Source organism: Lepus europaeus, chromosome 3 (genome assembly GCF_033115175.1).
Source record: "Lepus europaeus isolate LE1 chromosome 3, mLepTim1.pri, whole genome shotgun sequence".
Taxonomy (NCBI): Eukaryota; Metazoa; Chordata; class Mammalia; order Lagomorpha; family Leporidae; genus Lepus; species Lepus europaeus.
The window spans coordinates 80541603-80566955 of record NC_084829.1 but is presented as its reverse complement, the minus strand read 5'-3'; the positions used below and the strand labels follow the sequence as shown (position 1 = coordinate 80566955).

At 39.2% G+C, this 25353-nt stretch overlaps 1 protein-coding gene across 1 annotated transcript in view; it reads left to right on the top strand.

Annotated features, from left to right (window-relative positions):
- Positions 1 to 25353, top strand: part of ME1 (malic enzyme 1) — a 239696-nt gene that overhangs the window by 32497 nt on the left and 181846 nt on the right. The window lies entirely within an intron of this gene.

Here is a 25353-nt window from a genome sequence, read left to right as displayed (position 1 = left end):
TCACCATTGTACAATAGATCTTTTAAACTCATTACTCCTGTTAAACTGAAAATTTGTATTCTTTGACCAACAACTATCTTATCCTGCATCATGCCTCAGACCTTAGTAACCACTATTCTACACTCTGCTTCTATGAGTTGGACTATTTTTAGGTTTCACATATAAATGAGATAATGTGACTTTTTTTTCTGTGCCTGGCATATTTCATTTAACATAATATCCTCTTGGCTCATCTGTGTTGTTGCAAATGATGAACTTTTCTTCACTTTTGATGCTCAATAGTAATCCATTTTATATATGAGTGTATACCTCATTTTGTTTCTACTCATCTGTTGATAGACACTTAAGGTTGAGTCTATGGCTTAGTTATTATGTATAATACTTCAGTGAACATGCACGAGCCGATATATCTTTAATTTACTGATTTCATTTCCCTTTGCATACACAAACAGTAGTGGGAATACGAGATCATATAGTGGGAATACCAGATCATAAATAGTTCTATTTAAAATTGTTTTTAGGAACCTAAAAATTATTACAGCTCCATAATGGCTATAATAATTTATATTTCCACCAACAGCATACAAGGGTTCCCTTTTGTACACATCTTCACTAATACTTATCTTTTATCTTCTTTCTGTTTTTTTTTATAATAGCCATTCTAACAAGTATAAGATGATATTTATTTGTCTATTTTAATATGCATTTACCTGATAATTGGTGGTGTTGAGCAATGTTTATATATACCTGTTGGTCGTTTCTGTGTCTTCTTTCAGGTGATGTCTATTCAGATCCTTTGCCGGTTTTTAAATCTGAATACTTTATTGCTGTTGGGTTGTCCGAGCTCCTTATTTATTTTAGATTAACTTCTGATCAGATGTATGATTCACAAATATTTTTCCCATTCACTAGGCTGTCTCTTCATTCTATTATTTCCTTTGCTATGCAGAATCTGTTTAGTTTGATGTAATCCCACTTGTCAATTTTTGCTTTTGTTACCTTTTGGGTTTTGTGACTTTTTGGCTTTATGCCTTTTGGTCATATCAAAAAATTGTTGCCTAGGCCAATGTCGTGGAGTTCTCCTCCTGTGTTTTCTTGTAGTAGCTTACCAATTTCAGGTCTTTTTCAACTGAGTTTATTTTTGTACATGCTAAAAGACAGGTAGGGGAGTAGTGGCTAGTTTCGTTCTTCTCCATGTGGGTATACTGTTTCTCTAATGAACAGTCTGTCCTTTCCCTCATTGTGTTCTTCCTGATACCTTTATCAAAAATCAACTCACTGTAAATGAACGAAGTTATTTCTGGGTTCTTTATTCTGCTTTTTTCTTGATGTGAGTTTTGGATTGTTTTTTGTTTGCAGATACATTACTGATTTTGTGTGTTGATGAAATGTTTCTGCTGTTTTAGTGTTCTTTCTATGTGTATATATTCTGCAACTTTCCTGAATTCATTAATTCTACCAGATTTTTGGTGGAGTTTTTTAGGTTATAAGATGATGCTCTCTGCAGAGACAGTTTAAATTCCTCCTATGTTGAATAGAAGTGTTGAGAATTAACATTCTTGTCCTGCTTTTACCATTCTGTATAGTGTTAGCTGTGGACTTGTCATGTTTCCTTTATTGTGTTGAGATACATTCCTTCTATATCTAATTTGTTGAGAGTTTTTTTTTTTTTATCATGAAAGGATGTTTAATCTTGTGTCCTGCTTTTTTTTCATCTTTTCAAATGATTGTGTGGTTTTTGTCCTTTATTCTGTTAATGTAGTTTATCACATTTATTGATTTATGTATGTTGAATCATTCTTGTATTCAGGGATAAATCCAACTTGTGGTGAATGATCCTTTTACTATGCCTTGAATTCAGTTTGTTAGTATTTTGTAGAGGGGTTTTTTCATCTATATTCATCAGGGATTTTAACCTTTTTTTAAAGATTAATTTATTTATATGAAATTCAGAGGTACACAGAGAGAGAAGGAGAAAGAGAGAGAGAGAGAGAGATCGATCTTCCATCTGCTGGTTTATTTCCCAATTGACCACAACTACCGGAGCTGCGCTGATCTGAAGCTAGGAGCTTCTTCCAGGTCTCTCACATGGGTGCAGGGGCCCAAGGACTTGGGCCAGCTTCTACTGCTTTCCAAGGTCATAGCAGATTACTGGCTCGGAAGTGGAGCAGCTGGGCCTCGAACTGGTGACCATATGGGATGCCGGCACTGCAGGTGGCAGCTTTACCAGCAAAGCCATAGCACTGGCCCCAGACACTGACCTTTAATTTCCCTTTTTTTTCTTTTATAGCATCCTTCTCTTGTTTTGATATCAGGGAAATGTTGGTCTTGTGAAATGAGTTTTGAAGTACTTACTCCTCTTTAATTTCAAAAGAATTGCTGAATGAAATTCAACTTTGGAAAAATCAAATTCAAATTTTATTTAAAAGAATATTAGATATAGATAACACTAAAATATAGTATTTTCTTTTTCATTTGAAGATTGTGGAAAAGTAATTCTAAACCAATTTAGTTTCCTATAAAGAAATTAATGATCATGATTAAGCTAGTTTCTGAGATGTTAATTATTACTTATATAAAAAATAAAGTTTTAATATTTTTCTGAAAATATTATATTATTTTCTAAATTTAAGTTGGCATTTAATTATTTTAATATAGCTCTTTCGTTGATTTTGCATGAGTGAAATTACAGCTTTTTAAGATGCATAGAATATAGAATACAAGTTTTCTAAATCTACTGCAGTGATTTATTCATTATATGAGTACTAGGTTAAATATTTTTTGAAACAAGAAGCAATTAAAATATATAGATATTAATATTTTAATAGTAGCAACAACAAAGCTCAAGTTGGGTGCGTCTGTGCTGCTCACAACTCTGAATTTAAAGATAAAAATATGCAAGTGGTAACTTTATACCACAAATATAAAACTATTGAAAGTACCATAACTGAAGAGTATTTTAGAGGCAGTATCTGAAAATTGTATTGAATATAAGGTTTCACTTAGCTGAATTGGCATAGTGGTATTATTTGCTCCACTTGTGCTACATTACCTAACATTTGTATAAAAAAAAGTGTTGGCCACATCATATTTTTATATAAAAAGAATAAAATAAATATCTGTAGATGGTCTGGTAAATTACATTAATAGTATATATCTGTATTACATTTATATGATGGCTATATTATCAGTGACTGATTTTTTTTCATAGAAGAAGAGCAGGTTTCTTATCTTAATTGTATTGTTAAGATGAATTAATTTTGGGGTACAATATCCTGTGTCATCATACCAACAAATCCTGATCCATACAAATGCATACTATTTTCCTTATAGATAAAAGGATCATACTATATAAACTATTCATTACCTTACTATATTCTATGAGTAGTGATCATAAACATCTATTTTGCCTTTAAAATGTTTCTATCTAAAGGAAGAATCTTTTTTTTTATCATAAACACTTTTATTTAGTAAATATAATTTTTGAAAGTACAGTTTATGGATTACAATGGCTTTTCCCCCTGATAACTTCCCTCCCCACCCGTACCCCTCCCATCTCCCACTCCCTCTCCCATTCCGTTCACATCAAGATTCATTTACAATTATCTTTATATACAGAAAATCAATTTAGCATATATTAAGCAAAGATTTCATCAGTTTGCACACACACAGAACATAAAGTGTAAAATACTGTTTCAGTACTAGTTATAGCATTAATTCACTTTGGACAACACATTAAGGACAGAGATCCCACATGAGAATTAAGTACACAGTGATTCCTGTTGTTGACTTAACAATTGACACTCTTGTTTATGGTGTCAGAATTCTCCCTAGGCTCTAGTCATGAGTTGCCAAGGCTATGGAAGTCTCTTGAGTTGACCGACTTCAATCTTATTTAGACAAGGTCATAGTCAAAGTGGAAGTTCTCTCCTCCCTTCAGAGAAAGGTACCTCCTTCTTTGATGTCCTGTTCTTTCTACTGGGATCTCACTCACAGAGATCTTTCATTCAGGTCTTTTTTTTTTTTTTTTTCTGCCAGAGTGTCTTGGTTTTCCTTGCCTGAAATACTCTCATGGGCTCTTCAGCCAGATCCGAATGCCTTAAGGGCTGATTCTGAGGCCAGAGTGCTATTTAGGACATCTGCCATTCTATGAGTCTGCTGTGTATCCCCCTTCCCATGTTGGATCGTTCTCTCCCTTTTTTATTGTATCAATTAGTATTAGCAGACACTAGTCTTGTTTGTGTGATCCCTGTGACTCTTAGACCTATCATTATGATCAATTGTGAACTGAAATTGATCACTTGGACTAGTAAGATGGCATTGGTACATGCCACCTTGATGGGATTGAATTGGAATCCCCTGGTATGTTTCTAACTCTACCGTTTGGGGCAGGTCAGCTTGAGCATGTTCCAAATTGTACATCTCTTCCCTCTCTTATTCCCACTCTTATAACTGAAAAGTGATCCCTGTTAAATTCCTTTTTTTTCTGTTTTTTTTTTAACTTTTATTTAATGAATATAAATTTCCAAAGTACAGCTTATGGATTACAATGGCTTCCCCCTCCCATAACTTCCCTCCCACCTGCAACCCTCCCCTCTCCCACTCCCTCTCCCCTTCCATTTGCATCAAGATTCATTTTCAATTCTCTTTATATACAAAATAGATCAATTTAGTATATATTAAGTAAAGATTTCAACAGTTTGCACCCACATAGAAACACAAAATGAAACATACTGTTTGAGTACTAGTTATAGCATTAAATCACAATGTACAGCACATTAAGGACAGAGATCCCACATGAGGAGCAAGTGCACAGTGACTCCTGTTGTTGACCCAACAAATTGACACTCTAGTTTATGGTGCCAGTAACCACCCTAGGCTCTCGTCATGAGTTGCCAAGGCTATGGAAGCCTTCCAAGTTTGCCGAGTCGGATCATATTTAGACAAGGTCATAAAAGACAGAGTGAGGATAGTAACCAATGATCCTAAGAGTGGCATTAACCAGGTCTGAACAATTCTACAGCATTAAGTGGGGAAGAGGACCATCAGTACACACAGGTTGGGAGTAGAGCCATTGGAGGTAGAGTAGAGGTTATGATTACGAAGGAATGAGGCCCAAGTGCGCTAGACAGAGTCTAGAACAAAGGACAGAGTCATTATTAGAGGAGCTAAGAAAGGTGCTATCTAAGCTACAAGTAATTTTTCTGATTGAGAGGCAAATGGAACCTGATAGAAGGGGCTTGATAATAATCTATTGGGCTTTAGGCCTTGTAAGTTAAGAGGTCCAGACCTATCCATCTCTTCACATGGGGTACATCCTAAGGGAGGTATGAACCTCCTGGGGGAAGGCACTCTGTTGACTTTCATTACTTGGCTGGCCTGGGAGGAGAGCTGGCCAGGTAAAGGCAGGGGGCATCTCTAACAAGAAATTTACAGTTCTGCCTGCAATGTTGCTGACCCTACTTGGCCGTCCCCTCAGCTATGGTGGTCACTTTGGAAGTTGGGCTGAGTGAAGGGCTTTTCAGCTTAGAGCCATTAAGATCTGTGGCTCTGACCCGGGCATCCTTCGACTCCAGGGCAGGTCCATTAAGGAAGAATCTTAATAAACATAAGTATATATATCAGCTTTTATAATTCAAGCACATTTATTGAAATTCTAATGTTTCTGTGAGTTACTGAGAACTATGAGTAAGTATAAGTAGAAGAGCTTAGCTCAATAAAGTATTTGCATTGAAGTAGACATTGAAATCTCAGTAACCACAGTTGTTTTTTGAGCACTTACTAGATACTAGATGACTTTCTAAGGGCTTGAGATAACATTCGTATGCATATGTTTTAAAAGCAGCAGAGACAGACATGAGAATAAAAATTGTCTAGGATGTTTGTGGAGACAGTAGAATAGATTGGGAAAGGTGCAGGGGAAACAGGAGTGTTAGTTGTTTTGTGGGAGACAGTTGTAGTTTTAGTCTGGTTAGTATGGACATCATTGGAAGATGATATTGGAGGAGTGAGGGAGGGAGGAGAGATAATCATGTAGATGCACATGACGACATGTACCAGATGGGTATACAGTGGTGGGGAGTGAGATGGAGATAATAGGAGATGAGGTCACAGAGGTAAAAAAAAAATGAGGGAGTGTCTTGTAGTATATATATTTTTAATTTTTTTTCTTTTTTTTTAACTTTTATTTAATGAATATAAATTTCCAGTGTACACCTTATGGATTACAATGGCTTCCCCCTCCCATAACTTCCCTCCCACCCGCAACCCTCCCCTCTCCCGCTCCCTCTCCCCTTCCATTTGCATCAAGATTCATTTTCAATTCTCTTTATATACAAAATAGATCAATTTAGTATAAAGATTTCAACAGTTTGCACCCACATAGAAACACAAAGTGAAACATACTGTTTGAGTACTAGTTATAGCATTAAATCAAAATGTACAGCACATTAAGGACAGAGATCCCACATGAGGAGCAAGTGCACAGTGACTCCTGTTGTTGACCCAACAAATTGACACTCTAGTTTATGGCGCCAGTAACCATCCTAGGCTCTCGTCATGAGTTGCCAAAGCTATGGAAGCCTTCCAAGTTTGCCGACTCTGATCATATTTAGACAAGGTCATAAAAGACAGAGTGAGGATAGTAACCAATGATTCTAAGAGTGGCATTTACCAGGTTTGAACAATTATACAGCATTAAGTGAGGAAGAGGACCATCAGTACACACAGGTTGGGAGTAGAGCCATTGGTGGTAGAGTAGAGGTTATAATTACAAAGGAATGAGGCCCAAGTGCACTAGACAGGGTCTAGAACAAAGGACAGAGTCATTATTAGAGGAGCTAAGAAAGGTGCTGTCTAAGCTACAAGTAATTTTTCTGATTGAGAGGCAAATAGAACCTGATAGAAGGGGCTTGATAATAATCTGTTGGGCTTTAGGCCTTGTAAATTCAGAGGCCCAGGCCTATCTATCTCTTCACATGGGGTATATCCTAAGGGAAGTGTGAACCTCCTGGGGGAAGGCACTCTGTTGACTTTCATTATTTGGCTGGCCTGGGAGGAGAGCTGGCCAGGTAAAGGCAGGTGGCAACTCTAACAAGAAATTTACAGTTCTGCCTGCAATGTTGCTGACCCTACTTGACCATACCCTCAGCTGTGGTGGTCACTTTGGAAGTTGGGCTGAGTGAAGGGCTTTTCAGCTTAGAGCCATTAAGATCTGTGGCTCTGACCTGGGCATCCTTCGACTCCAGGGCAGGTCATTTCCAGTGATCCAACTCTTGGCAGAGCTGCCAGGGCTCTTCACAAGCTGACTTCTGCTGAAGCCCAGGCTTACCACATTGAAAGCCACTGCAGTGGACTGGCCTGTTGGGTCTCCTTGAGGGCAGATTTTAAAGGTTTATTTATTTATTTATTTGAAAAACAGAGTGAGAGAGATGGGGAAGGGAAGAGAGAGAGAGAGAAATATCTTCGATTCACTGGTTCTACCCTAGATGGCCACAATGGCCAGTCTTGTAGTCTATTTTAAAGGATGTTGGTTTTTACTGTTGGTTAAATGGAAAGACCTAAATGGTTTTGAATAGTGGAATAACATTATCTAATATTTCTAAGTAGAACACTGATTGCTGTGTAAGTAGACTAAACAAGCAAAAGAAGAATCTGAAAGCCTGAATAGGAGGTCATTGCCATAAACCCAATGACAAAAAATGATGGCTTAGATAAGAAAGATAGTAAAGGACTTTAGATAAGATAGTAAAGGACTTTAGGGGTAAATGTTCAGATTTTGAATAAAAGTAAAGAAAGGCACAAAGATTTCCTGTTGACCTGAAGTCCTTCTGGAGTAGTGATTGATAGTGGACCTTGGCATAGATTGCCTATTTTCACTGACTGTTTTTACCACTTGTCTTAGTGCAGTATACACTATTTAACCTTTCTGGGCTTCAGTTTCCTCACAACATCCCACCACCTATTATCCATATTTTTTTCATTTTAAAACTTTGAAAACTGGGCCGGCGCTGTGGCACAGCGGGTTAACGCCCTGGCCTGAAGCACTGGCATCCCATATGGGCGCTGGTTCGAGTTCCAGCTGCTCCACTTCCAATCCAGCTCTGCTGTGGCCTGAGAAAGCTGTAGAAGATGGCCCAAGTCCTTGGGCCCTTGAACCCATGTGGGAGACCTGGAGGAAGCTCCTGGCTCCTGGCTTCGGATTGGCACAGCTCCAGCCGTTGCCGCCAATTGGGGAGTGAACCAGTGGATGGGAGAACTCCCCCCCCCTCTCTCTCTGCCTGTCCTCTCTCTGTAACTCTGACTTTCAAATAAATAAATAAATCTTTTAAAAAATAAACTTTGAAAACCAAAACATATAAAAAAAACTCAATTGTGCAAAACCTGATCTTATCTGAAGTCATTTGGTAGTAATTCCCAAGTTGAATTTATGAGACTATTATATAGTATTTATTTATCAAACTTAGGATCAATTTTTTTTCTGTAGCAGTATTAATATTTATGACTATGGAAGTTTCTCTGAAATAAAAAGTTGATAAACAGAAAGATAGTTAGCTAGATAGGTTGCTAGGGAGGAGAAAAAATAGCAAAGGTCAGGAGAGCATTTGTGGTGAATTGCTTGCTCACAAATGTTGAATTTTGGTGGAAACATTAGTTATATTACTTTCCTATAAACATCTTTTAATTCCATTTTTTTTCTTTTAATTTTTGACAGGCAGAGTGGACAGTAGAGGGAGACAGAGAGAAAGGTCTTCCTTTTTGCCATTGGTTCACCCTCTAATGGCCGCCGCGGTAGGCGCACTGTGGCCGGCGCACCGCACTGTTCCGATGGCAGGAGCCAGGTGCTTATCCTGTTCTCCCATGGGGTGCAGGGCCCAAGTACTTGGGCCATCCTCCTCTGCACTCCCTGGCCACAGCAGAGAGCTGGCCTGGAAGAGGGGCAACCGGGTAATTCCATTTTTCTAAATTTATTTATTTTCATTACACTTGAAAGGCAAAGAGAGAGTGAGAGTGACAGACAGAGATCTTCCATCTGCTGGTCTACTCCCTAAGTGACCAGCAGGGCTTGGCCAGCCTGAAAGCAGGATCTTAGAACTCCTTCTGGGTTTTCCACATGGTGGCAGTGACCCATGTGTTTGAGTAATCACCTGCTGGTTTGCAGGGTATACATTAACAAGAAACAGAATCAAAAGAGAGGGGCCAGGCTCTGTGATGTGGGGTGCAGACATCCCAAGCAGCAACTTAACCACTGAGCCAAATACCTGCCCCTAATTGTATTATTTTTTCAAGTTTTCCATAATATCTGAAATTTAAATACAAGAATGAATTACTAACACAAGTTTCCAAAAATCACTTCATATAGTTTTCTGTCATATTGCATATCTAATTTTAAAAATTAGGTAGAGGCAGAGAGGTACAGAGAGAAGGAGACGTTCCCGTCTACGAATTCACTCCGCAGATGCATGCAATGGTCATGGATGGGCCAGACTGCAGCCAGGAGCTGGGTCGATCTAGGTCTCCCACATGAGTGGCAGCAACCCAATTGCTTGAAGTATCACCTGCCGCCTCCCAGGATCTGGATTGGCAGGAAGCTGGAATCAGGGACTGGAGCTGGGAATTGAATCCAGGTATTTTGATATGAAACATGATATGGGATGGCCTCTTAATTGGCAGGCCACATGCTTCCTCTCCCTGCTCTGATAGTGCTTTTGAATGTGTATATTTTGTTGAACTTTTGATGATTTTGAAGTTTTTTAGTAGAATAACTCCCATAACTTTTCCTATAAGAAAAGAAACTTGTTTGAAATTTTGTTGTATGGCATAAATTTAGGCATCATATTTAATCAGAATGGAGATTGTGAATGTGCGTGCCCATTACTAATAGATCTTTCATGAACCAGCATATACGGTATTTTTATTTTTGATTCAAAATTGGCAGATGTCTATTAAATCTGTCCCACCATAACAGAGGTTTTCTAAAACAGAAGCTGATTAAGTGATTATACCTCTTGATACATTTACTTTGTATAGTTTTGACAGTAGCACTCGGAAACATTTAAAGTTAACGATTAATAGTACTTCATATATGGAGTTTAAGATACTTGCATACAAGTGTATCTTTTTTATTTTTTTTTAAATTTTTTAAACTTTTATTTAATGAATATACATTTCCAAAGTACAGCTTATGGATTACAATGGCTTCCCCCACCCCCATAACCTCCCTCCCACCCGCAACCCTCCCCTTTCCCACTCCCTCTCCCCTTCCATTCACATCAAGATTCAATTTCAATTCTCTTTATACACAAAAGATCAGTTTAGTATATATTGAGTAAAGATTTCAACAGTTTGTACCCACATAGAAACACAAAGTGAAACATACTGTTTGAGTACTAGTTATAGCATTAAATCACAATGTACAGCACATTAAGGATAGAGATCCTACATGGGGAGTAAGCGCACAGTGACTCCTGTTGTTGACCCAACAAATTGACACTCTTGTTTATGGCATCAGTAATCCCCCTAGGCTCTTAACACGAGTTGCCAAGGCTATGGAAGCCTTTTGAGTTCACTGACTCTGATCATATTTAGACAAGGTCATAGTCAAAGTGGAAGTTCTCTCCTCCCTTCAGAGAAAGGTACCTCCTTCTTTGATGGCCCGTTCTTTCCACTGGGATCTCACTCACGTAGATCTTTCATTTAGGTCTTCTTCTTTTTTTTTTTTTTTTTTTTTGACAAAGTGTCTTGGCTTTCCATGCCTGAAATACTCTCATGGGCTTTTCAGCCGGATACGAATGCCTTAAGGGCTGATTCTGAGGCCAGAGTGCTATTTAGGACATCTGCCATTCTATGAGTCTGCTGTGTGTCCCACTTCCCATGTTGGATCGTTCTCTCCCTTTTTTATTCTATTGGTTAGTATTTTCAGACACTAATCTTGTTTATGTGATCCCTTTGACTCTTAGTCCTATCATTATGGATCAATTATGAACAGAAATTGATCACTTGAACTAGTGAGATGGCATTGGTACATGCCACCTTGATGGGATTGAATTGGAATCCCCTGGTATGTTTCTAACTCTACCGTTTGGGGCAGGTCAGCTTGAGCATGTTCCAAATTGTGCATCTCTTCCCTCTCTTATTCCCATTCTTATATTTAACAGAGATCATTTTTTCAGTTAAGTATCAACACTTAAGAATAACTGTGTATTAATTACAGAATTCAACCAATAGTATTAAGTAGAACAAACAAAAAAAATACTAGGAGGGATAAAGTATTAAGTTGTTCATCAGCAGTCAGGGCAAGGGCTGATCAAGTCACCGTTTCTCATAGTGTCCATTTCACTTCAACAGATTTCCTTTTTGGTGCGCAGTTAGTTGTCACTGATCAGGGAGAACATATGATATTTGTCCCTTTGGGACTGGCTTATTTCACTCAGCATGATGTTTTCCAGATTCCTCCATTTTGTTGCAAATGACTAATCCACTGTTGGTGGGAATGTAAACTGGTAAAGCCACTATGGAAGTCAGTCTGGAGATTCCTCAGAAACCTGAATATAACCCTACCATTCAACCCAGCCATCCCACTCCTTGGAATTTACCCAAAGGAAATTAAATTGGCAAACAGAAAAGCAGTCTGTACCTTAATGTTTATTGCAGCTCAATTCACAATAGCTAAGACCTGGAATCAACCTAAATGCCCATCAACAGTAGACTGGATAAAGAAATTATGGGATATGTACTCTACAGAATACTATACAGCAGTAAAAAACAATGAAATCCGGTCATTTGCAACAAGTGTATCTTTATCTTTTTAAAATGTACTTTAATGTTAAGGTATTTTTCTATGGCCTGTTGCTTATTTATTTTATGAAATTGGCAGTAAAATCTGGCTAGGTATCCAAAAATAGACTCCTACATGCATAACTCTACTTCTAGTGTTTTTTTTTTTTTTCTAAAATGTGATGCTGGAATATCCATTTATTGGTTTTGCATGGAATTTCTATTCTTTTTGGCATAGATACATTGTGTGGGTTTTTCAAGAAGTCATGGATAATTACTTTATAAGAATGCTGTTGAGCTTGTTTAGATTCTTGTTCCCATGTGCTCATCACATTTTTATTCTTGCAGAATTTCCAGTATTTGGTAGTATAGCCTCTTTATGACAATACATGCAATTGTGGTTAATTTCTATACAGCAGTGTGATTTCTGGAAACTCATGACAACTCTTTTTCTATTTTGTTGAAGTGTTACTTAAATTTCTTTTATTTTGTGAAAAAAAATTTTAGTTTCGTACAAATTCACAGTATAGTTGCATGTAAAGGACAGCTAAAGCAGATTTACATAAATTATGCTGCATTTTCAGAAGAAAAACCATATGATTCTCTCAATAGACGCAGAGAAAGCATTTGATAAAATACAACACCCTTTCATGATGAAAACTCTAAGCAAACTGGGTATGGAAGGAACATTCCTTAATACAATCAAAGCAATATATGAAAAACCCACGGCCAACATCCTATTGAATGGGGAAAAGTTGGAAGCATTTCCACTGAAATCTGGTACCAGACAGGGATGCCCTCTCTCACCACTGCTATTCAATATAGTTCTGGAAGTTTTGGCCAGAGCTATTAGGCAAGAAAAAGAAATTAAAGGGATACAAATCGGGAAGGACGAACTCAAACTATCCCTCTTTGCAGATGATATGATTCTTTATTTAGGGGACCCAAAGAACTCTACTAAGAGACTGCTGGAACTCATCGAAGAGTTTGGCAAAGTAGCAGGATATAAAATCAATCCACAAAAATCAACAGCCTTTGTATACACAGGCAATGCCACGGCTGAGGAAGAACTTCTAAAATCAATCCCATTCACAATAGCTACAAAAACAATCAAATACCTTGGAATAAACTTAACCAAAGACGTTAAAGATCTCTACGATGAAAACTACAAAACCTTACAGAAAGAAATAGAAGAGGATACCAAAAAATGGAGAAATCTTCCATGCTCATGGATTGGAAGAATCAATATCTTCAAAATGTCTATTCTCCCAAAAGCAATTTATACATTCAATGCAATACCCATCAAGATCCCGAAGACCTTCTTCTCAGATCTAGAAAAAATGATGCTGAAATTCATATGGAGACACAGAAGACCTCGAATAGCCAAAGCAATCCTGTACAACAAAAACAAAGCCGGAGGAATCACAATACCTGATTTTAGGACATACTACAGGGCAGTTGTTATCAAAACAGCATGGTACTGGTACAGAAACAGATGGATAGACCAATGGAACAGAATAGAAACACCAGAAATCAATCCAAACATCTACAGCCAACTTATATTTGACCAAAGATCCAAATCTAATCCCTGGAATAAGGACAGTCTATTCAATAAATGGTGCTGGGAAAATTGGATTTCCACATGCAGAAGCTTGAAGCAAGACCCATACCTATCACCTTACACAAAAATTCACTCAACATGGATTAAAGACTTAAATCTACGACCCGAAACCATCAAATTATTAGAGAGCATTGGAGAAACCCTGCAAGATATAGGCACAGGCAAAGACTTCCTGGAAAATACTCCAACAGCACAGGCAGTCAAAACCAAAATTAACATTTGGGATTGCATCAAATTGAGAAGTTTCTGTACTTCAAAAGAAACAGTCAGGAAAGTGAAGAGGCAACCAACAGAATGGGAAAAAATATTCGCAAACTATACTACAGATAAAGGATTGATAACCAGAATCTACAAAGAAATCAAGAAAATCCACAACAACAAAACAAACAACCCACTTAAGAGATGGGCCAAGGACCTCAATAGACATTTTTCGAAAGAGGAAATCCAAATGGCCAACAGACACATGAAAAAATGTTCAAGATCACTAGCAATCAGAGAAATGCAAATCAAAACCACAATGAGGTTCCATCTCACCCCGGTGAGAATAGCTCACATTCAGAAATCTACCAACAACAGATGCTGGAGAGGATGTGGGGAAAAAGGGACACTAACCCACTGTTGGTGGGAATGCAAACTGGTTAAGCCACTATGGAAGTCTGTCTGGAGATTCCTCAGAAACCTGAACATAACCCTACCATACAACCCAGCCATCCCACTCCTTGGAATTTACCCAAAGGAATTTAATTTGACAAATAAAAAAGCCATCTGCACATTAATGTTTATTGCAGCTCAATTCACAATAGCTAAGACCTGGAACCAACCCAAATGCCCATCAACAGTAGACTGGATAAAGAAATTATGGGACATGTACTCCATAGAATACTATACAGCAGTAAGAAACAATGAAACCCAGTCATTTGCAACAAGATGGAGCAATCTGGAAAACATCATGCTGAGTGAATTAAGCCAGTCCCAAAGAGAAAAATATCATTTGTTTTCCCTGATCGATGACAACTGAGCGCCAAAGAGGAAACCTGTTAGGTGAAATGGACACTATAAGCAACAATGAACTGATCAGCTCCTGTCCTGACTTTAGATGTACAATGTAATACTTTATCCTTTTTAGTATTTGTTGTTGTTGTTGTTGTTCTAGTACTATTGGTTGAACTCAGTAATTAACACACAATTATTCTCAGGTGTTTAAATTTTAACTGAAAAGTGATCCCTGTTAAATCTAAGAGTGGAAAAAGAGAGGGAGGAGATGAACAATTTGGAACATGCTCAATCGGACTGGCCGCAAATGGTGGAGTTAGAAATGTGCAGGGGATTCCAACACAATTCCATCAAGATGGCATGTACCAATGCCATCGCACTAGTCCAGGTGATCAATTTCAGCTCACAATTGATAGCTCTGATAGGTCTAAGAGTCAAAGAGATCACACAAACAAGACAAGTATCTGCTAATACTAACTGATAGAATCAAAAAGGGAGAGAAAGATCCAACATGGGAAGTGGGATACACAGCAGACTCATAGGATGGCAGATGTCCTAAACAACACTCCGGCCTCAGAATCAGCCCTCAAGGCATTCAGATCTGGCTGAAGAGCCCATGAGAGTATAGCAGGCATGGAAAGCCAAGATATCATGGAAAAAAAAAAAAGACCTAAATGAATGATCTCTGTGAGTGAGATCCCAGTGGAAAGAACGGGGCCATCAAAGAAGGAGGTACCCTTCTCCGAAGGGAGGAGAGAACCTCCACTTTGACTATGACCCTATCGGAATAAGACCAAAGTCAGCGAACTCTAAAGGCTTCCATAGCCCTGGCAACTCATGACTAGAGCCTAGGGAGATTACTGACGCCATGAACAGGAGTGTCAAATTGTTAAGTCAGCAACAGGAGTCACTGTGTACTTACACCCCATGCGGGATCTGTCCCTAATGTGTCGTCTAAAGCCAAGTGATGCTATGACTGGTACTGAAACAGTATTTTTATACTTTGCGTTTCTGTGTGGGCGCAGACTGATGAGGTCTTTGCTAATTATATACTGAAGTGATCTTCTGTATATAAAGAGAATTGGAAATGAAAAAAAAAAAACAACCTGGTGTTAAAATGGAAATGGCATAGAAAATTAATTATTTTGAAAAAAAAATTATGTAGGATCTCTGTCTTTAATGTGCTGTACATTGCTATTTAATGCTATAATTAGTAATCCAATGGTAGTTTTTTCACTTGATATTGCTATATGGGCAAAATGTTGAAATCTTTACCTAATATATACTAAATTGATCTTCTGTATACAAAGAGAATTGAAAATGAATCTTTACATGAATGGAAGGGGAAAGGGAGCGGGAGGGGGGAGGGCTGCGGGCGGGAGGGAGGTTGTGGGAGGGGAGAAGCCATTGTAACCCATAAGCTATACTTTGGAAATTTATATTCATTAAATAAAAGTTTAATAAAAAAAATAAATTATGCTGCATTTTGTAAGAACCATCCATCTATCTTTTGAATTCTTATTAGATATATAGTATACCATTTATTTGACAATCATGTTTGTACTGTTAGTATTCCTAGTGTTGAAAGTATTCATGATCTCTTTTTGGTATTGGACTATTCATTTATCTACAATTAGGTTGTAAGTTTCTAGAAAGAGGGGAGCATATTTTGTTGTATTTCTCATACTGCTTAGGTTTAGTGCCTGGTTAGTATATTTTGTTTGCTACCTTATAGAAATAGCAACTTAAGGGGTAGATGTTTGGCCTAGCAGTTAAAACATTGCTTGGAATGCCCATGTCCTATATTTGAGTGCCTGGGCTGGATTCAAGTTTTGGCTTTTCTCCTAGTTCCAGCTTTCTGATATTGTGTACCCTGGGAGGCAGCTGGTGATGGCTCAAGTAGTTGAGTCCCTGCTGCCTACACGGGAGACTCACATTGAGTTCCTGGCTTCCAGCTTTGATCCGGCCTAGCTATGACCATTGTGGGCATTTGAGGAATGAGCCAGTAGATGGGAATGTTCTCTCTCTGTCTCTATTTCCCTGCCTCTCAAATAGCTATCAAATTAGGATGTGAGGGCGATCTGGCTGCGACATCTGTCACCCCATTGATCGCCAGGGTTGATTCGGCTGATCTGGCTGGCTAGGCGGGTGTCCCCTTCCTCCCTCACCGCTCCATGTGCGTCCCTCCCGAAGCTGCGCGCTCGGTCGAAGAGGACGACCTTCCCCGCTAGAGGAGGACCGGTCTTCGGTCAAGGGTATACGAGTAGCTGCGCTCCCCTGCTAGAACCTCCAAACAAGCTCTCAAATAGCTATCAAATTAAATAAATGAAGTTTTCATAAAAGAAAATCATAATATTACTCTACCCATCTACTCACATGGAAAATATTATGTATTGATATTTCTTTTTAAAAATATTTACTTATTTGTGAATATTTATTTATTTAAAATTCAGTTACAGAGAGAGGGAGAGATCTTTGAGAAATCTTCATCTGCTTGCTCATTCCCCAGATGGCCATAACGGCTGGAGCTGGGCCTGTCTAATCTAGGCACCAGAAGTTTCTTCTGGTTCTCCCTTGTGGGTGTAGTGGCCCAGGGACTTGGGCCACTCTCTACTGCCTTTCCAGATGCATTAATGGAGAGCTAGATAGGAAGTGGAGCAGCCAGGACTTGAACTGGTATCTATATGAGATGCTAATGCCACAGGCAGTGGTTTTACCCACTATGCCACAGGGGTGGCCCCTATTTATTTATTTTTTAAATAAAATTTATTTTATTTATTCATTTATTTGAAAGTCAGAGTTATACAGAGATAGACAGAGGCAGAGCGAGAGCGAGAGTGAGAGTGAGAGTGGGAGAGAGAGATTGACGGACTGATTGATTCCATGCACTGGGTCACTCCCCAGATGACTGCAACAGCTAGTACCAAGCCAGGCGAAAGCCAGAAGCCAGGAGCTTCATCTGAGTATCCCACATGGGTTGTAGGGGCCCAGACACGTGGGCCATCTTATGCTGCTTTTCCCAGGCTTTTAACAGGGAGCTGGATCAGAAGTGGAGCAGCTGGGACACAAACCCCTTGCTCCTAGTGGATGCCGGTGTCTCAGTGGCTTTATCTGCTGTGCCACACCAGTCCCCAAGTATTTATATATTCTGTTTCTATTTTTAAGTCATGTTATTGTAGCAGGCAAATACTCTTTAAGAAATGGATCTGGCTGGCGCCATGGCTCACTTGGCTAATCCTCCACCTGCAGCGCCAGCACCCCGGGTTCTAGTCCCGGTTGCTCCTTTTCCAGTCCAACTCTCTGCTGTGGCCTGGGAGGGCAGTGGAGGATGGCCCAAGTGCTTGGGTCCCTGCTCCAGCATGGGAGACCAGGAGGAAGTACCCGGCTCCTGGCTTTGGATCGGTGTAGCGCCGGCCGTAGCGGCCATTAGAGGAGTGAACCAACGGAAGGAAGACCTTTCTCTCTGTCTCTCTCTCACTGTCTATAACTCTCTCTCTGGCTCTCTCTCTCACTGTCTATAACTCTCTCTCTGGCTCTCTCTCTCACTGTCTAACTCTGCCTGGCAAAAAAAAAAAAAAAAGAAAGAAAGAAAGAAAAAAGAAATGGATCTGAAAGAAATTAGGCCCATTACAAAGAATGAATCTGGGGGCAGGTGTTATGGCATAGTGGGTTAAGCCACCACATTATTTAACCCAGCATCCCATATTGTTGCTGGTTTGAATCCTGGCTACTCTACTTCTGATCCAGCTCCCTTCTAGTGCTACTGGGAAACAGTGGAAAATGGCCAAAGGACTTGGGCCTCTGCACGCACATGAGAGACCCAGATGAATTTCCTGGATCCTGGCTTCAGCCTGGCCTGGGCCTGGCCAGTGCAACCACTTGGGAAGTGAACCAGCAGATGGAAGTGTCTCTCTCTCTATAACTCTGCCTTTCATAGAAATAAATCTTTAAAAAAAAAAAATGAAGCTCTGAGGAAATAGGAGTTTGATTAAATATAAACAGCAGCATTTTAAATCCATGCTCCTTTCTGCTACTAGCCTTTTTACAGTGCACCACAGATTTGGTTTTTGCAACAGAGATGAACTAATAGAACAATTTGTTTGTAATAGTTTAAAACAAAAACAGGCATTTCCCAAAGTATGTCTATACTAGTACTTTGGGTACATTAACACTTAGGATGAAAAAATTGTTCAGTGTTCAAATTAATTGGAGAAAGACTGAATTAACTAAAATGGATTCTGTACTATAAAGTTTCTCAGAATAATATCTATATTGCTGTTGAAGGGTAGAGATTAAATTTAATGTAGATAATATACCTCACATAATTCTTGGCACAAGTTAGCTATTCCAAAGTGGTGGTTATTATTCCTGGTATTATGATAAGTCTCAGGTTTCTTGACCAAATGAAAGATGATACTGTTCACCAAATTTCAGAAATATGAAATATGCTTGTAAGAGGCATAGAGGGTTTATTTTGGAAATAGTGAGTTTTTAATATCTTTAGGACTTCCAAGTATAATACTCAAGTAGTTAATTAAATGTATGGACTCAGAACTTAGTAGATAATGTATTTACAGTAGCTAATAGTTCAACTCACACTATATATATAACATGGATAGTATCTGTTTTGATTTTGAAAAGGATTATCAGCAAAGCTAATTGTTATAGAACCAGTCAATAAGATGTTCTCTCTCTTTTTCACTATAAAATTCTTAGAGAAATATGTATAAGGAAATACTAAGATGAACAAAATCAAAATTTATGATGATTTTTTTTCTGGATTTAGTGCTGACATTTATTTTCTGTAGACTTCCATGAAGAGTTTGAAGTATTCATTATTCAAATTGTGAGAACCAAACTTTAGAAATGGAGATGTAGAGTATACACATATGGCAATCTAAATATTGTTTACTCATATGAAAAAGTGTAGTTTCTGCAGATGTATACAAATACTGTATAGTCAAAGTGTCAGTTTTTCTGAATATTCTGTTTGCAAAAACAAGCTTAAAGAGAATAAGTATAAAAAGGAATCTTCTCAAAGCAAATATTCCTTTAACCAAAGAAATGTCCTCACTATATAGTACAGATTATAGATACTGCATGAATGGTTAATAGAATGGAAACTTTCACATGGTTGTTATTTTATAAATTTTCTGTACTTTTAAATCTATCTGGTTTTCTTCAAAATCTGTTTTAATGTTGTGCTCTACAAGTATATGATGAAAATTTTACTTCATTAAGTTGTAAATACTTCAGTAACTCAGCAATTGATTATAGAGAAAGTGAGCTTAAGTTGCTTATGGAAAAGAAACATGGTTCCCCAGCCAGTTTTAATAACAGCAAGTTAAATTTTTCACCCCTGAACTAAGGTTGTGGCATTGTCTTAGTTAATTTGGATTGCCTTAAACAAAATACCATAACCTGGGCGCCTGATCAACAAGGAAAATACTCACAGTTCTGGAGATGGAGAAGTCTGGGATCAAGGTGCCAGCGTGGTTGGGTTCCACTCTGAATGCAGACTTCTCACTTCTTGTACCTGCACATGGCAGAAAGCAGAAATCTCTGGGGGCCCTTTTTAAGGACACAAATCCTATTCATGGGGCCCTTACCCCCTCACAACCTAATCACTTCCCAAAAGCCCTACCTCATAATATAATTACAGTGGGAATTAGGCTTCCAGTGTAAGAATTTGGACAGGGCACACAGTCTGTTGCAGGTCCTTTCAAATAGTTTAATTGTGTTTTAGTGGGCCATAATTATTGTTTTTTTAAAGATTTTATTTATTTTGAAAGGCAGAGTTACAGATAGAGATGGAGAGACAGAAAGGTCTTCCATCCACAGATTCACTCCCCAAATGGCTGCAACAGCCAGAGCTGGGCTAATCTGAAGCCAGGAGCCCCACATGTGTGCAGGGGGCCCAAGCCCTTGGACCATTACTGCTTTCCAAGGCCATAAGCAGAGAGGTGGATCAGAAGAGGAGCAGCCAGGACAACTAGATCCCATATGGGATGTTGGCTCTACAGGTGGTGGCTTAGCCTACTGCTCCACAGCGCCGGCCCTTAGTGGGCCATTATGATGTTACCTGCTAGTGACCCAGTGTCTAGAGGTTAATCCAGAGGCTTATGGTCATATGGTCATCTGTTCTCTCCTAGATGATCTCAGAGATAGGTAGAGCTGGCCTATTTCAAACGGGCAGGATGGGAGTTTCTGCTATGACACACCTTTCAGGCAGTCCCAGATACCAGAACTGTCCTGGTGAGGCAGAACTATTCCAAACTGAATTTGGCCTTCTTTAATTAAGCCATTTTAGGATCTTCAGAAATAGTTAGGATGCATTTGAGAACCAGAGAATATTTTTAATTGATAGCTCTGATTTAGTTTGTAAATTTTATTTTTTTACTGTTATAATTGATTAATTTCTAAAACTCTCTATTTTTAAAGGAAAATATACTTATTTATTTGAAAGTGGGAGAGAGAGAGAGAGAGAGAGAGAGAGAGAGAGAATCTTCTGTTAGTCTACTCCCTAAATGGCCGCCACAGCTAGGGCTGGGCTAGGCAGAAACCAGGAGGCAGCTCTCTGGAACTCCTGCATGAGTGGGCAGGGTAGCAAGTACATGGGCCATCCTCCATTGCCTTCCCAGGAAAATTACAGGAAACTGGGTTAGAAATGGAATAGCTAGGAGTCAACCCAGCAATCCAGTGTCACAAGAGGTAGCTTAACCTGCTGCACTACAATGCTGGGCTTAGAAACTCTCTTAAATATCAGCTGCTTGAGTAACTTTTTAATGCTTCCAGAAAAGTGATAATTTTATTGTTAGATATTAATGTAATTTTCACCTTTTGCCTAAAATAATAAACTGTTGGTTTTGGTTTATATTTATTCTATAATGTTTTTGGTTAATTTATTTAATTTCATTTGAAATGGGCTTTATACTTGCACCAACTCTATTTTAAGGTTTCAGAAAAAGAACTATTGTGCAATTTTTTTGAAAGTAGGAAACACGCTGGTGCCGCGGCTCACTAGGCTAATTCTCCGCCTATAGCGCCAGCACTCCGGGTTCTAGTCCCGGTTGGGGTGCCGGTTCTGTTCCGGTTGCTCCTCTTCCAGTCCGGCTCTCTGCTGTGGCCCAGGAGGGCAGTGGAGGATGGCCCAAGTGCTTGTGCCCTGCACCTGCATGGAAGACCAGGAGGAGGTACCTGGCTCCTGGCTTCAGATCGGCGCAGCGCACCGGCCATGGCGGCCATTTAGGGGGTGAACCAATGGAAGGAAGATGTTTCTCTCTGTCTCTCCCTCTCATTGTAGAACTCTGCCTGTCAAAAAAAAAAAAAAAGTAGGAAACAAATTATGTGGACTATCTGGACTCAAATCTTTACTGTTATCTCAGTTAATTTTTTTTTGAAATTCTTTGCAAAAGTCTGATTTTCATTTATTGTGGAGATATAGATAGTGATGATTTCTTGAGTTACTAATTCAAATTAATTTTTTCCTGATCAAATTAAATATTGTATTTATGATGATATATATGTGAATTGTGCTCCTAGGAGTCAGGTGGAGTATTTTATATCTTATGTAGTAGGAATTCAGCATATGCCCAGAAGTAGTTTAAAATGCCAAACTATCTCCTTTCCTAAGTATTGCTGTAATTGGGGAAAATTGGGAGAATGGAAAAAATGTAGACATTCAAACATCAGTTCTTTACATAAAGATCCAAGGGTTTTCTAAATTTATGCATCGGTGCATAAATCTTGTTAGCAAGCCCTTGAAACTTATCTTTTACTGTAAGAAGCTGTTAAAAATATAAAGTAACGTTCATGGAGTCTTTGTGTTCATCTAAGACTTTAAATATGGAAAACTTGAATGGAAACTTAAGTTTAGGATCCAAAAATAACTTTGCTACGGGCTGTGTGGTACTCGCAGGTGTTTTGATTTAGGTTTACTCATAGCATATGGAGAATTAAGAAAAATTGCCAAGTTTTATCTCGTTTTATTTATGAAAATGTCTAAATTTGAGCATTATTTTCCCATCTTCAAGGAGAGGATGTATTTTTAATTAGGATGTAAATCTTACTCTTCATTACTAAAAATAAAAAAATTTAGAGGAGGTTGTTTGACCTAGCAATTAAAATACTGGTTAAGATGCCTGTGTCCCTAGCAGAGTGCCTGGATTCAGTTTCTGGCTCTGGCTCCCAGTTCCAGCTCTCTTCCAGTGCAGACACTGCAAGGCAGCAGGTGGTGGCTTAAGTACTTGAGTCCCTGTCATCCATGTGAGAGACTTGGATGTATTGAATTCCTGGCTCCTGGCTTAGGCTCACCCCGTCCTGGCCATTGCAGGTGTCTGGGGAGTGAGTCAGAGGATGGGGGAGCATGTTTGCACTCTCTCACTCTCTCTCTCTCCCTGTGGCTGTTGAATATATATTTTTAAAAATTTTAAGAAGAGAAATTATGGTTCTTAGATCACCTTGTATCACATTCCCAGATCACATCTGGAATATTGTGTTTATTTTTGAATACTGTGTTTTTGAAGGGCTTTTTACAAATTAAGATATAACCAAAGAAGATAACTATAGCAACAATAGTTGTTGAAAACTTGCCATATGAGATGATTGAGGAGAAAGAGATGTTTAGCCTAAAACAAATAACCTGACAATTAAGTCTTCAATTATTTGAAAGATTTCCATGTGGAAGAAAAGTTTACATTTGCATAATGTAGCCTCAGAATGTAGAACTTAAATTACTGGGGAGAAGTTATTACAGAAATATAGATTTAACATTTAAAGTATTTCTGATAATTTAACATTGGAATTGGAAGACTTCTTACTCTCCATTATTGGAAATACTCAGATGATTTGGGTAGTCATTGGTCATGCATTTTCTAAATGAGATTCTTGTATTGGGTTAAACACTTGAATTCTAAGGTCACTTTTAACTAGAAAATTCTGTGAATGTTTAGAAAAGTAGTTTATAGATGAATAGTTCCAGGGACTTGGAGCATCTTTTAAAGTACAGCTAACATATACTATTTAAAATACTCTGATTTCTAGTTCAGAAAGTCTTTTAGGGCCATTAGGGGAGTCAACCAGTGGATTTTGAACCTCTCTGTCTGTAACTCTTTCAAATAAATACATCTTTAAAAAAAAGGAAAGTCTTTTAGTTACAACTTTTATCTCAATTTTAAGATTTATTAAAAATAAGGCCGGCGCCGCGGCTCACTAGGCTAATCCTCCGCCTTGCGGCGCCGGCACACCGGGTTCTAGTCCCAGTCGGGGCACCGATCCTGTCCCGGTTGCCCCTCTTCCAGGCCAGCTCTCTGCTGTGGCCAGGGAGTGCAGTGGAGGATGGCCCGAGTCCTTGGGCCCTGCACCCCATGGGAGACCAGGATAAGCACCTGGCTCCTGCCATCGGATCAGCGCGGTGTGCCGGCCGCAGCGCGCCTACTGCGGCGGCCATTGGAGGGTGAACCAATGGCAAAAAGGAAGACCTTTCTCTCTGTCTCTCTCTCACTGTCCACTCTGCCTGTCAAAAAAAAAAAAAAGATTTATTAAAAATAGGCACCTGCATCATGGCTCAGCAGATTAAACTGCTGCCTGTGGCACCATCATCCCGTATAAGCACTGATTCGAGTCCCCGCTACTCCACTTCTGATCCAGCTCCTTGCTAATGCTCCTGGGAAAGTAGCAGATGATGGTCAAAGTGCTTGGGCTCCTGTCACCCATGTAGGAGACCCAGATGGAATTCTTGGCTCCTGGCTTCAGCCTGGTCCAGCCCTAGCTGTTGCAACTGTTCAGGGAGTAAATTGGCAAATGGGAGATCTCTGTCTCTCCATCTCTCTCAGTAAATCTGGCTTTTAAGTCAATCAATAAATCTTAACAATGATTTATTAAAATTAATAGATTTTTCAGATAAGGATTTTAAACAGATTTAAAGTGATTTGACTAATCTCATCAAAATCCTTACTCGATTCCTTAAACAAACATACACACACATGGCAGTTACGTAGCTGTGTCCTGGCTATATTTGGTTTTGATACTTCTATAATTTGGAGATACGTTTTTGGTGTAGCAGGTTTTGTTGTTGTTGTTGTTGTTGTTGTTGTTGTTGTTGACAGACAGAGTTAGACAGTGAGAGAGAGAGACAGAGAAAAAGGTCTTTCTTTTTCCTTGGTTCACTCCCCAAGTGGCCGCTACGGCCGCTGGGTTGCGGCCAGTGCACTGCATCGATCCAAAGCCAGGAGCCAGGCGCCCCCTCCCGGTCTCCCATGCAGGTGCAGGGCCCAAGGACCTGGGCCATCCTCCACTGCCCTCCCGGGCCACAGCAGAGCACTGGATTGGAAGAAGAGCAACAGGGACAGAATCCGCCGCCCCAGCCTGGACTAGAATTGTGGGTGCCAGTGCCGCAGGCGGAGGATTAGCCTAGTGAGCCAAGGTGCCGGCCGGTGTAGCAATTTTGACATCATTTGGGGTGCCTACATCGCTTTCAAGAATTATCTGAGTTTGAGTCCCAGCTCCACTTCTGATTCCAGCTTCCTGGTAATGCATACTCTGGGAGGAAGTGGTGATGGCTCATGTGGTTGAGTCCCTGCCATACAGGTGGGAGACCTGATTGAGTTCCCAGCTCCTGAATTCTTCCTGACTGGCTCAGTCCTGGCTATTGTAGGCATTTGGGACGGGAAACAGCAGATGAGAGCTGGCTCTGTCTCTGTGCCTGTGCCTCTTTAAAAGTAAAATAAAATAAATAAATAAATAAATATTTCTCTAATTTGAATGATTTAAAGGTTTAATGTTATCCCTTTGATCTAATTTTTAATTTATTGTATGCTTTTCCCATCTGTTTTTTAAAAAATATTTATTTATTTATTTGAGAGGCAGAGTTAAAGAGAGACAGAGGCAAAGAGAGAGAGAGAGGGAGAGAGAGAGAGAGAGAGAGAGAGAGAGAGAGATCCTCCATCCTCTGGTTCACTCCCCAG